The following is a 14,078-nucleotide window of genomic DNA, read 5'->3' as shown; positions in this document are numbered from 1 at the left end:
CTCCCATGTTTTATCCATATTCAAACTTGAACCCCTCTTTCTTATGCTGAAAACTTCTTGCGAGGACCATCAAACTCATTACATAAATCAAACATGCATTAATACTTATAGGATTTTCCTTCTTCACAAGACTCATGAACATAAGAACAATTCCTTGAAGTATGTCTAGACTCAAAACAAACTTTGCATCACTTTTTCTTCTCCTTTTATTTACCCATTTTGGTTGCATCTAGAATATGAACATGTAAATAATGCACTTTTTACACTCAATATACTTACACCTTGAACATACACTACCATTCGCCCATCATTTGCCACAACCATCACAAAAGTAACATTCATTTATCTTACATTATAGGTCACATAGGCATGCACATTGCTAGAGAGGCACCATCCCTTCTTATCGGCATTGTCCTTGGGATGTCAGAGAGAGAACTAGGGAGAGAAGAAGAGGAGAGAGAAAGACTGCAGGAAGAGAGAGAAATAGAGTGACGAGGAGAGAGAAAGACTAGAATTGGAGAGAGAAAGACAGGAAAGATGAAGAAGCCATGGAAGCTTGGAGCAAGAAGGGAGAGAAAGATTGTAATTGTATTGATATGTCAAAAAGATGTGAAAAATTACAACTTCTCTCCTTATATACCAGTGTCAGTGTGACATGGCATATTATTAGCATTCTAAGTATTCCCAGCTTCTTACAATCCATCCCTTCCCAAAAGTTTTTGTCCCCAAAAACAAAACTAGAAAGAGCTAAAGAAAAGATGGATAGAACAGAGTACTACTCTGTTTTACAGCTTTACAAATAGGGAATGAGTGAAGAATTTATCATTACAAGGGCTGAATTTGAAGTACGGAAAGTGGACCCTGCTATATACATGATTTGAAGAACTTTAGAAGCCATTGGAGCTATAGAATCTTCAACAAATAGTTCCAGAAGAAAGTAGACAGCTTGCTGGAATAACAGTCCCTGCTGGACCAAATCAGCCATAACTTTTGATAGAAGTGTCCAAATGAAGTGTACCACATATCAAAACGAAGCTCTTGAAGAGTACTTTAAGCTCATGTAGATAGCTCAATTCTGAAAATGAAGTACGATAAAACTGTTCTAAAACAGCGTGCTGTCCTGAACCAGTCTGCACCAATACTAGCTCCATAAGCAATAGGCTTCAGCCACCAATGTATCCTTCAAGTATGGATACTCATCCAATATTGAATCAGGTCTCCAAGAAGCCTCTTCAGAGGGTAAACCTCTCCATTTAATCAAATATTCCACAATAGAACGTGATCGAAGCTTCTTTTCACGCTGACCTATAACAGCCTCTGGGATGTACTGAACAATACCATCTTCATCAACAGGTGGCAGCTCATCAACTAAATCCACTGGATCACCATAATAGGGCTTGAGCTGACTAACATGGAAGACGTTATGAATCTTTGTAGAAGAGGGAAGCTCTAGTCTGTATGCCAAATCTCCAATCCGCTTAAGGATCCTGTAAGGGCCATAGAATCTGTGGGCAAGCTTATTACTGGATCCATCTTTCAATGTAGAATACTTGGATTTGGGCACCTTCAACAAAACCAGCTCTCCTTCCTAGAACTCTAAAGGCCTCCTCTTCTCATCAGCATACATCTTCATCTGATCTTGAGCCTTCCTTAGATTCACCTTGCATTGCTGAAGAAGGGTCTGCATTCTATCCAACTCTTCCTTCCCATGAGGGTTGATCTTTTCGTTAAAAATGACTGTGGGTAGGGGCACCTTGTAACCATACAAAGCCTCAAAGGGTGAAACTCCTATGCTCGCATGAGTGGAATTATTATAAGCAAACTCAGCCAGGTGTAACCAAGAATCCCATGAGGTTTGGACATCATAGCAAAAATGGCGAAGATAAGTCTCCAACCATTTATTAACTCTCTCTATCTGTCCATCAGTTTGGGGATGATAAGCCGTAGATGGAGCCAACTTGGTACCCATAGATGTAAATACCGCTTGCCAAAAGTTACTCATAAACTTTGAGTCCCTATCATGGACAATCACCTGCGGTAATCCATGCAATCTGAAAATATGCTCCATAAACTGGTTGGCCACCTGAGAAGCAGTAAACTGAATTTTTGTTGGGATAAAATGAGCTGCTTTGGTGAGTCTGTCAACCACCACATAAATGCTATTCCACCCCTTCTTGGTAGTAGGTAAGCCAGTGATAAAGTCCATAGTAATATGAGTCCATTTATCCGTAGGAATAGGCAATGGCTGCAATAAACCTCCTGGCTTATGGGTGCTATCCTTATTTTGTTGACAAGGCATACACTTCATAACGAAGTCCTTGACATCTTTCCACAGTCCTTTCCAATAAAAGCTCTTGCTGATCCTGTCATAAGTCTTGAAAACTCCCAAGTGTCCAGCTAAAGGCGAAGAATGCATCTCCTCCATAATTTTTCGCTTGAAGGAAGAAGTAGAGGGAATAACAATCTTGCCCTTCCACCAAATAAGACCATTTTTAAGCTGGTAGTGCGAGTTTTCTTCCATGAGACCTTGCTGTAATTTCTGAAAGATTTGGCTGAATTCCTCATCTAAGAGATATGCCTCTTGTAGCTCTTCAATCCAATCACTATGTAATTCCGTCATGGCTGATACTTTGCAAGCCCACATACGAGAGAGAGAATCAGCCACTATGTTATCTTTGTCCCTTGTATGAGTGATGTCAAAGTCATAATTTTGTAATGTTGCTACCCATCGTCGTTGCTTTGGAGTAAGATTTGACTGAGTAAGGAAATACTTGAGTACGCGATGATCACTATGCACTCTGAATCGGCTGCCATATAAGTAATGGTGCCATTTCTTGATTGCATGCAGAATAGCCAACATTTCCTGATCATAAACATTCATGGCCATCTCCTTATCAGTAAGCTTACGGCTTTCAAATGCAATTACTCCATGCTCCTGAAGCAAAACAGCCCCAATGCCACGGCCACTAGCATCACATTGTATAGTAAACTCTTTAGAGAAATCCGGGCATACAAGAATAGGAGTGGAGGTAAGTAATTCCTTTAACTGGTTGAAGCTGCTATCTGCAAGAGAATCCCAAAAGAAAGCCTCTTTCTTCAACCTGTCAGTTAAAGGGGCTGCAATTGCCGCATAATGCTTTATAAATCTGCGATAGAATGAAGATAGACCAAGAAATCCTCTAAGAGAGGTAGTAGTAGTAGGCGTTGGCCAATCTTTTATGCATTGCACCTTCTTGGGATTAGCCTGTATTCCTTTTTCACTGACTATATGTCCCAAGTATTCCACTTCAGTCTGCATGAAAGAACACTTCTTCTCCTTAGCAAAAAGCCTATGATGTCTCAACACATCAAAAACCTTCCTCATATGCGACAAATGATCCTGAAAAGTCTTGCTGTAGATCAAAATGTCATCGAAGAATACCAAGACAAACTGAAAGAGGAAAGGTTGTAGAATCTTATTCATCAGGCTTTGAAAGGTAGCTGGAGCGTTTGTAAGGCCGAATGGCATCACCAAGAAATGGTAAAGCCCACGATCAATCCTAAAAGCAGTCTTGACCTCATCACCCTCTCTCATGCGAATCTGATGATACCCTGATCTCAAATCAATCTTCGTGAAGAATCGAGCCCCCTTAAGCTCATCAAGCAAATCATCTATCCTGGGTATAGGATACCTGTTCTTCACTGTTATCTTGTTAAGATCCCTGTAGTCAATGCACATTCTGAAAGATCCATCTTTCTTTTTGACTAACAGGACTGGGGATGCATACGGTGAAGAACTTGGTTCAATGAATCCCATTTCAAGAAGCTCTTTGATTTGCTTGGCTACTTCCTCTCGTTCACATTTTGATAGTCTGTAAGGTGGCTTATTGATCGTCTTTGAGTTGGGTTCCAAATCAATGGGGTGATCCACCGCTCTCTTAGGAGGCAATGAAGTAGGTACTTCAAATAGATCTCTGTACTCCTCAAGAAGAGCTGTCAAGGCTGGATGGTTTGCTGAATTATTGGGCTGATCCTGTGTTTCTTTGTTCAAATGCAATACAAATATCTGTGAGCGCTTCTTATACTCTTTCTTGAGTTGTTGAATGGTGATAAGCTGAAAATCAGATTTACTAGGGATCCCCTGTAAACGGATGAGCTGTCCATTGGAGAAAAACTCCATATATAACTGTGAGAAATCCATAGTAATCCTGCCTAAGGTCATCAACCAGTCACAACCAAGTACAATATCTATGGGCCCCATTTCCAAAGTGATCAGGTTTACTTTGACTTCAAAATTTTCAGCCAGCTGCAAAGAAACCTGTGGACAAATCTGTGTGCTGATTTCCTCTTCACCATTAGCCACTTGTACTCTAATGGGCTGCTGTAAGTCGGTGGGAACACAATTCAACTTATACAAAATGGATTTATTGACAAAACTGTGAGTACTGCCACTATCTATCAGGATGAACACTGGCTTTCCACATATGCTTCCCTTCATACGAAGTGTATTAGGGTTCTTAGATCCCGTCCAAGCATCCATAGAGATAGAACAATTAGTGGCAGCAGGCAACTCATTACAAAATCCACCAGGATCAAATGGGATATCACCGCCTGGATCAAAAGGAAAAGAGTCAGATGGATCATAGAAGTACTCCTGTCCACCATCATCCTCGAAATCTTCATTTTCAGCATTGATTGGGACTCCATTAACTTCATCTATGTCATTTTCAAGGTCCTCAAGAACTAGCATGCTCTGAATTTTTGGCTTGGCATTTTTGTATACACACTTTGAAGCATGGTCAGGAGTATACTTTTCTCCACACTTGAAGCATAAGCCTTTGTCCTTTCTTTCCTTATAAAGATCCATGGGAATATTTCTGGAATTTGTATTGGCTGAAGTAGACTTAGGCTTACTGTCACCTTGCTTAAATTCAACCTTTGGACTATTTGCTGTCCTGAAATTGCCTTGAAGCCTAGAAGCATTAAATGGAGGATAAGTTGGTATCCGTAAGCTCCCACTAGGCATATGGTTGCTGCCATAACTGTTACCAACTTGCCCTTGCTTTAAAACAGTCCTTGGCTATCCATAACTTGGCTGAAATGAAGACTCTTTCCTATACTTCCTTCCAAAGCGCTCTGCAAGCTCAATAGCTTTGAAAAGTGAAGTAGGATTCTGTGCCATAACATCAGCTGACAAGGATGGTTCTAAACCATACATGAACTTGTGTAACTTGGCCTCATCACTGATGTTTTCCACATACATGGTCAAGTTGAGGAATTGGTTTGTATATTCCCTTACACTTAGGCTCCTTTGTTCCAAGTTATACCATCTTCGTTCTAACTTCTCTTTCTCAAGAGGTGAAACAAAGACTTTAGCCATAAGTGCCTTGAAAGCTTCCCAATTCTCAATAAGTACATTCTCTTTCTTGATATACCTCCACCAAGTGTGAGCAAATCCTTCTAAGTGGAGGGAGGCAAAATGTATCTTCATATCATCAGTTTTAGGAAATATGTCGAAATAAGACTCCATCTTAGAAGTCCATTCCTCTAATTCTGATGGTGAAGATGACTGGCCATTGAATTTGGATAAAACAATTTTATCCTTGAATTCTCTATCATGGAAAGGTTGCTGTCCCAAAACTGGCTGATCGAAATTTCTAAGTACAGAACCCCCAAAATGAGATTGAAATCTTCCAACAGGTGGCTGAGAATTACCCTGTAATCTTCCTGCTGGTAAAGCACCCCTAGAATGCTGAGTATGCAGTCCAAAAGCTTGAGTATTGGCGCCGTTCAAACTGCCCAAATAGTCATCATGCCTTTGTGAAGCTTCTCCCACTTCATATTGACTATTGGGTATGCCTCTTCTTCCTATTATCCCATCCCCATAACCATTTTGGTTGGATGGCTGAAGTGGAACTGAGGGGTCACTATTTGAACAAGCCTTCTCATTTGCTTCTTTTGATCCCTTTTGTGACTGCATGAGTTGAGAAAATTGTGCCATAAGTTGGGCATTAGATCCTACCAACTTATCAATGGAAGCATTGGTTCGGTTAGTTGATTCCATCATCTTCTCAACAGTAGACTTTGTTTGATCAAATGATAAAATCATATGCTCCATTGCTGACAAAATAGTCTCATGACATTCCTTATGTCTTAGTTCATGGGCACACAAAGCGTCATTGAGAATACTAATCTCTCCTTGTTGAGGCTCTTCAGGGTTCTCTTGAAGTGTGCTTTCCATCATAGAATCCCTGATTTGCTATGCATAGTCCTCCTGGACCTTATTTTTACCTTTATGCCCTGCCATACTAGTGCAGTCCTACAGTACCCCCTGTCAGTAAAACGGCTATAACTTTGGCTAGAAAACTCCGATTGCAAAACTTTTTTGTGCGAATCGAAGCTTACAATGCCCTCTTCGAGATGAGCTGTAGCACGCTATAATAGGTTTAGGACAGAAAATTTTGTAACTGACTTTCAGAGTCTGAACTGTCCAGTCCTGCACCCTGTTTAGACCTGTAAGTGCCCTGTTTTGACCCTGTAATGCAAGAAAGTAACCTCCAAAGGCTACCAAACCCTGCAAAGGGGTATATAGGACCTGTGGGTACCCTGTAGTACCTGCACCTGTACTTCAGTATCAAAGGGTGTACCTGTATCCACCTGTAAATACCCTGTGGGTAACCTGAAAATGCCCTGTTTTACCCTGTTTTACTCCAATAGGTACTTGAGTCGTTGGAAAGTCTTCAATCTTCAATTCTCCACTCGCTGTACCTGTGTGAGGGATAAAACGGCAGGACGGGCTCCCTACACAGGCTCCGAATCACCGGGAGGTGGGCAAAGTTCCCCCCGGGTCGGTTGGTTGCACCCCTTCGGGATCTTCGATAGTGAGGGAGGGTCACCTCTCTTTTGTCCCACTATCTCCCCCGGCATCCACCTTTTTCCTCGGTGGGAATATCAACATGGCAGAGGCTAGTGTACTAAGCAATCAGCATGATATGCATTTGGAAAATATTCATTCAGCCTTTCATGAGATGCAATTGATTGAGATAAAAGAACTTGAGATGGGAGAAGGGTTACCTATGCAATTCAGTGACTCACTGATTGCTAGTACTTACCCTTTACAATTTTCCAATTTAGGCAAAAGAGAATCAACCAATCAATTGGATTAGAGTAAGCAAAGGAATCAATGAATGTATTCAGTCCATAGGATTCAAATGTTATGCTGAAATCTCAGATGAAGGCCCTTCATTCACTGATTGAAACTAATATTCATTAGACAAGCATTGCATTCATGAATAGATGAATTCAAGCAAAGGTTGGTTGAGAATTTGATGAAAATGTTCAATTCTTTAATCTCTCAGTCAAATGGCTTAAGCTCAGCAATTGGATTAATGAGAGAGATTAAAAATTGAAGAGAAATACCTTGACATGGCTGAAAATAACTTGCCAAATGCTTAATAGGGCTCCCGGTTGTCCAATGTTAGCAAAATAATCCAATAAGCTTGCTTATCTGATGGTAGAGACCAATCTTGAAGCTTCAAATGCTTGAAATTGAAGCATTAAACCCGTTTCCCCCAAATTTTTGCTCCATAGAAGCTCTTGATCTTCAATCTTAAGTCATCCCGTGCTTAATCCTTGCAATTTGTTGAAGAATCCTTGCTGAAATGATTCCACGGGCCAAAAGGATGAAGAATCTTCAAGAAATTGTCAAGAAATGGAAGCTTGGGCTGAAGCTTTCATGGCTGCCCATGGACTATTCACCTAGGGTTCAAGTGAGCTGAGGAGTCTTCAAATGTTGCTGAGAATCTGAATGTAGCTGAAGATTAATGCCTGGAATGGATGAAGAAGAGTGCCAAGGCTGAGGGAGAGCAAGCTTGGAGCAGGGCAGGGCTGGAATCAGCCCGAAAATTGCGCCGCAATTTTCGGGGCTGTTTCTGGCCTGTATACCTGCTCAATCTTGAGCAAGTAGGTGCTCAACTTGAAGCTCATGCTGGAAGGCTTCTATTCCAGGTGATTGTAGGTCAGGAAGATCAGAGGTAAGAGAGATATGAACAGATCTTGGGGCTGAACCTCCATGGAACCTGCAGGAATTTCCAGGAAAGGGGAAAGAGAAACCCCTCTTTTCAAAGTAACCACAGTTTGTTCTCAAACTAAGCCCGGTTAACCATTCTTTACCCTAGTTACCTCCATTTTTGCATAAAATTTGATGACGTCCAGCCATTTAAGCCTTTACCCGCCATATCTGACCTTGGATAACTCCAGATGTAGTCATTGCTAACTGTAGTTGTTCTACAGCACTCCACTAGTCACTGTCTTGTACCATTTTTGTCTGAAATTGGTTTTGAAATAGGAAAATAGGAGTGAAAATGGAAGAAAATAATGGATCAAAGACTGAAGCTCTGATACCACTTGTCAGAGAGAGAACTAGGGAGAGAAAGACTGCAGAGGAGAGAGAAAGACTGCAGAGGAGAGAGAAAGACTGCAGGAAGCGAGAGAAATAGAGTGACGAGGAGAGAGAAAGACTAGAATTGGAGAGAGAAAGACAGGAAAGATGAAGAAGCCATGGAAGCTTGGAGCAAGAAGGGAGAGAAAGATTGTAATTGTATTGATATGTCAAAAAGATGTGAAAAATTACAACTTCTCTCCTTATATACCAGTGTCAGTGTGACATGGCATATTATTAGCATTCTAAGTATTCCCAGCTTCTTACATGGGATTAAACTTCTAGGGCACACATCGCCAACTCTAAACATATTTCAGTGCAACTGTGCAAATCCTTAGGACATTACCTTAATGCACTAGTCCATAACATGATTATGAAATGTTTGAGGCACCCATACACTAGAGAAGCACAACAATCCATTACATATGCCTTGTGTATTAACGGACCACCCTCTTCTCTTGTATATGTCGTACATAGAGACACATTCTTACACATAGGCAAGTTCTTAGTGCATTTTCATCACACATATATGTATAGCCTAGCTTGTACACTTCAGCATTGGTAGCTACACACATACATGCTAACCCGTGTATCCATCATAGGATTTACACACCTAGACATTTACCTTGCATCTTACATCCACACACATATAGGTTTAGGGCATATAGGTTACATTGTACCATTGCACATGTAGACGCTATTGTGCATGTGAAAATTAAGGCATTGATACTAAACTAGAAGCACGAATACAACAAGCTGAGGAAAGAAAGAATTAAGAATTCTTCTTTAGCACACTATGAAATCATACCTCTCCATAGAACAAAAACCGTTGTGCTAGCAAAAGTAATGGACAAATTCCTAGCGATCATGAATCCTTCTCAACACATTATGAAATAAGACCTCTCCATAATGACCTCAAGATTTAAAAAACAAAATGGAACCAACTAGTAGATATTGCAATAGGTGAGAGGATAGAGTGCTCTAATACTTCCATAGCTAAATCTACCAACACTCTTAACATAGAATAAGGAATTGTTAATTCTTCAAATGACCAAAACTTGGAAAGGGAACACATGTTTAGAAATCCCAAAATTATTCTCCAACTCCACAAAAGACAACCCAATTGCAATGCAAAATGCAAAATCTATGTGATCGGTTTAGGGATACAATACAAACCAAAGATGCCAAGGAATCATCTCATGACTCTCCCCATAAATCACCCATCCCATAGCCTTATAAGCCTAAATCTTGTCAGAATCATTACTAATTCGACCATGAAAAAAACTACTTCCCTAGGCCACAACCCATTGGAAATGACCCTCTGTGCATTGTATACAAATCCACTCATATGGGTCACAATTGTCTTGAATGTAGGGGACCCAATAACAATACTTGCATGCGTGTTAGACTTCCTATCTTTACCTGCATGGCTAAGGTTGTCACCATTGACCTAGGAGATAATAAGCTAATACCACCTACCTACCTTAGGGTCAAATTAGTTGTAAAGAAAGAGTACATCACTAAAGCTCTCATTGATGAAGGAGCTGATCATGATACCCCCACCTAGGATACCTAGACTTGCATAAGACAACCCGAGCTTGTGCCTACTAATGCTATAGTCTATACTTATGGAGGATCACCATACTCTCTCTTAGGCAAATATAAAATTTTAATAGCCCTTGAAATTGAGAGTTTGTTGACTATATTTTATGTGCTTCCCAATACAGAGAACATAGGCAAGGAAATTCTACTTTGTTGACCTTTCAAGCATGCCATAAAGTGTGATCTGAACTATCAAACACATCAAATACACCTAACTCTACATGGTGTTAAGATAATCGTGACATTTGGTAGAAGAAACCATGCTGATGTGCACAAGAGGGTGAAGAAACCTATCGATGAGCCATCACAAAAAAACAAATAAAAAGAGTCATGAAGTTCTTAGAGAACTACTAAAGGCATAAGGCCATAAGTAGATACCCATCAATGCAAAGTTTAATAGTCTTAGTGAGAATATCCAAATATCTAACAGGTCCAATGCTATTCCCAATACTACCAAGAAAAGAGCTCCACAAAAAAAGAGGAGAAGATATTGGGATATCACCACAAACATAGAGAGGGAGTTAGCCCAATGTTGTGATGTGTATCAAAATGCTACTACATGCTCAAGGGTATTACTCAAGAAATCAATGGATTTTATTATCCAAATCCCCTATGTCACCACCTCTATTCGCCAATCTGATGGGACCTCAAATGGGCCGGAACTGGCTATGGCACTAGTCGGAGCTCATGCTCATAACAGACAAACACACCCTCACGGCCTCGCGGGCCAGGACCATCTATCTACTGCTAAAGGACTAACTGTCCTTAAGCCTAATCTATGCGTTTATAGTTTTATAGTTTAAGTTTCCCTTTCTATAAACTCCACAGAGGGAGAACCCATACACATTGGCCATAAATGCCACGATAATCACATACATGGGAGGAAACCTCTCGGTGGAATCACTGCGGCCCCACTGCAGCTCTCCTACATCACAGGGATTGGCCCCTTGATGCGCTGCTCAACATATAGAACAAATGAACAACTCCACTCTTTCATTTCAAACGTCTCCAGGAGATACCAAGTGTCCTTACCAAATGATCCCACAAGAAACGAACGTCTATCCTATGGCTAAGGATGCCTTTCCACACTCAAGCGTGGGTCATTGTCATTGAAAACAGGTGCTATGCATTCAGGTTTTTTAATTCTGATACCATGATTGACATGCACATGAAAAAGTGAATGATTCTAAAGTGCTCAAACATCATTTTCAATCAGCAATGTGTTGTGCACAACCAGGCTTTCCAATGTATTTTCTAACCCATTGCGGCGATGTAAGGATAACACCGAGACCACACTCGTGCTACTATCCTCTTAATTAAAGTACAATGGACTTTGTGATATGATATGCATCATAAAATCAGCAATAATCAGCACGCAAATCACACCATTCAAACATCCCAACCCCCTACGTTTAGGTATTGCTTTCGTTGCATAGGTGTAGAGGTTCATTTTGTCATGTTTTAATGTATAAAAAGCGATAAATCACAAACTTTGACAAGGAGATAGGGCAAACTGAGGCTAAACCTCATGGTTTGCCACTACCATACATCCACAAACAATCATTATATTTTTTCTTATTTTTCCAAGACGTATTTCTATTTTTCCTCCTTATTTTCTCCATTTTTTTATTTATTTGATAATAAAATATTCTATTTTTTGGATTTTCTTGCTCCAATCACTTCAGCATACTAACATTCAATTTATCTTCCATATTCCCCCCATGGGAACACCTTTTACCCACCCGAAACGGAAAAACTACCATTTTACCGCTTAAAAACCGCATTTCGGGTTTACGGGAATTAAATAGAGCATGTAAATCATTGCAAAATCAAGATTTCTTGATAAACAGAAATTAATCATAATGCAACTAGCACACAAACAAATTTTCATCCAATAAGAACATAATTATCATCGTAAACTATAAAAAATCATTCATTTTCTTCATAAAAATTATCACACCGTGTTTTTACGTAACTCGAGACGCCTTGAATGATTGCATAACCAATAGACGGAGAATCCATTGCTCTCAATCCAATGCTGCACTTCAATCTTCAGCATCTCTACCAATCTCCATCACCATTTCCTTCATTCTCCCTCCCCGGTTCCTTCTTCAAGATGGTGTACATGAACAGCCCATAGAGAAGAGAGAAAGGGAGGAGAGAGAAAGACTAGAATCAGATCTCTTTATCCACACAGCCATTCCTCGTGCAAAGGCCGGCGATAGAGTCAGCCAAGAGGGAGAAGTTGAGGCCCAATGTCGGTTGCATATGTTACTTTCAGCCTGGAATCATTATCCATGAGGGGGAGGGCGAAAAATGCGCTGCCCTGTTCACGCCATCCTCTCCACATTTTTTCCATGATTTCTTGCATAAAATTTTAGGGGGGTTAAAGGTCTCAAAGGGCACCCCCCCCGTTGGTCCTAAATTTTGTCAACCCTTTCATATCTTGGCCAATTTGTGGCCTCTTCCTCATCCAAGCTCTGTTTCAAGCTCTGAAAAATCATGCGCATCCAGCTTGGCATCCCGCACTGACTGGCAGCTCTTGACATCCTACACGACAATTGGAAAAATTATCAAAAATCCACAAGTGTCACTCGGGTACCTTTTAAAGCCGTCTTTCACTTGGTGCTTAAAATCATCCTAGCTGCAACCGCCGCCTTCGATGTTAAATATTTTTCCCCTAAATTCCAGATTTTTTGGCAAATTTTAGGCACATCTCAGGCTCAAAAATCCACTCTCATTGGTGACCACGGGATAGGGCGACTCAGCCCGTCGAATCCCACCACAGATCTGCACAAAACAACCAACGGAAGCATCAAGCTGATAGAAAATAGACACATATTAAAACACATCACAATGCTCACCCTACCCCCTAACAAAACCGAGGCATGAAATCCACAAGGAGTAGGCCTAGCATAATCTGATATAAGGTCCGAAGCTAGTCACTAACTGACTGCTCCAACACGGCCAAACTAAAAAGAACTATCAAAGAGGTCGCCCTAAGTGGTGGTTTGAACTACCTACCTAACTAAGGACAACACAACCAGGAGCTTCTACTAGGCGAGGACTCCTATAGCCTGGTCGAGAAGTATTTTCTTTTAGCACATTTCTTCTTTTAGGTATTTATTTTCCCACATACTCGGGCATGTAAAAAGAAGGGAGCTGAGCATAGTGACCCAAGGAGAACAGAGCATCGGCCTAAGGTCCTGTCTCAGTACCCAAGAACCTACCAAGCCCTCGCAAGGCGACACTTAATACTTTTCTGACGCTCACTTTTATTTTCGCTCCAACCTTCCTTACTTTCTTCTTTTCCAGCGACACGCCACCGCTAGGAAGACAAGGCATCGGCCCCGACTCGTCCCCAGAAACCTACCAGGCCTTCGCAAGGCAATGATCAACTTCTTATAAATTTTCATTTCTTTTCTTTTCTATTTTTATAGGGGTTAGAACCCCTTTTTACACACCTTTGTATATATTTATTTTCTTTGAGATATTTAGGGTTTTTTTTTCCCTCTCTATCATCATCATTTTTCCTTCTGCAGGCTTCTCTAACTGCCTCAGAACTAAGCAAGAACTCCTAGAATGACTGCCTAGCAGGCTTAGCAGAACAGAGTCACTAGAACTACCTTCTGAAATAGGTCTTTCAGTGCCTGGCAATGTCTTTACAGGAGGCAACAACTACTCAGCCCTCCCTCAAACATACCTAACCTAAACCTAGGACTTCATGCCTTGGACACGGTGGTCCCCAACCAAGAAAAGAAAATCCCCTACAAGTACACAGACACATATATCATAAAAACACGGTACTCGTAAAGGAGAGATATCACCTGGATAGGGCCATGAGAAGTCTCCCGTGCGACATAGGCTCCTTCCAAGCTCTTCTTCAAACCTGTCTAGCACTGGACTAAAATAAGAAACCATTAACCGCACCCATACTAAACAGACGACTGGCCCTCTTGGCCTAATGAAATAAAACATTTAAAACCTAGCAAAATTGGCCCTCTTGGCCTAACGAAATAAAATGGAATAGCACCTACACATCCCTCCCTGAAATAGT

This window comes from Lygodium microphyllum, chromosome 18, assembly GCF_053477565.2.
Source record: "Lygodium microphyllum isolate KBCC chromosome 18, Lygodium_microphyllum_v1.1.10, whole genome shotgun sequence".
NCBI lineage: Eukaryota > Viridiplantae > Streptophyta > Polypodiopsida > Schizaeales > Lygodiaceae > Lygodium > Lygodium microphyllum.
Note: the sequence above shows the minus strand (reverse complement) of the source record.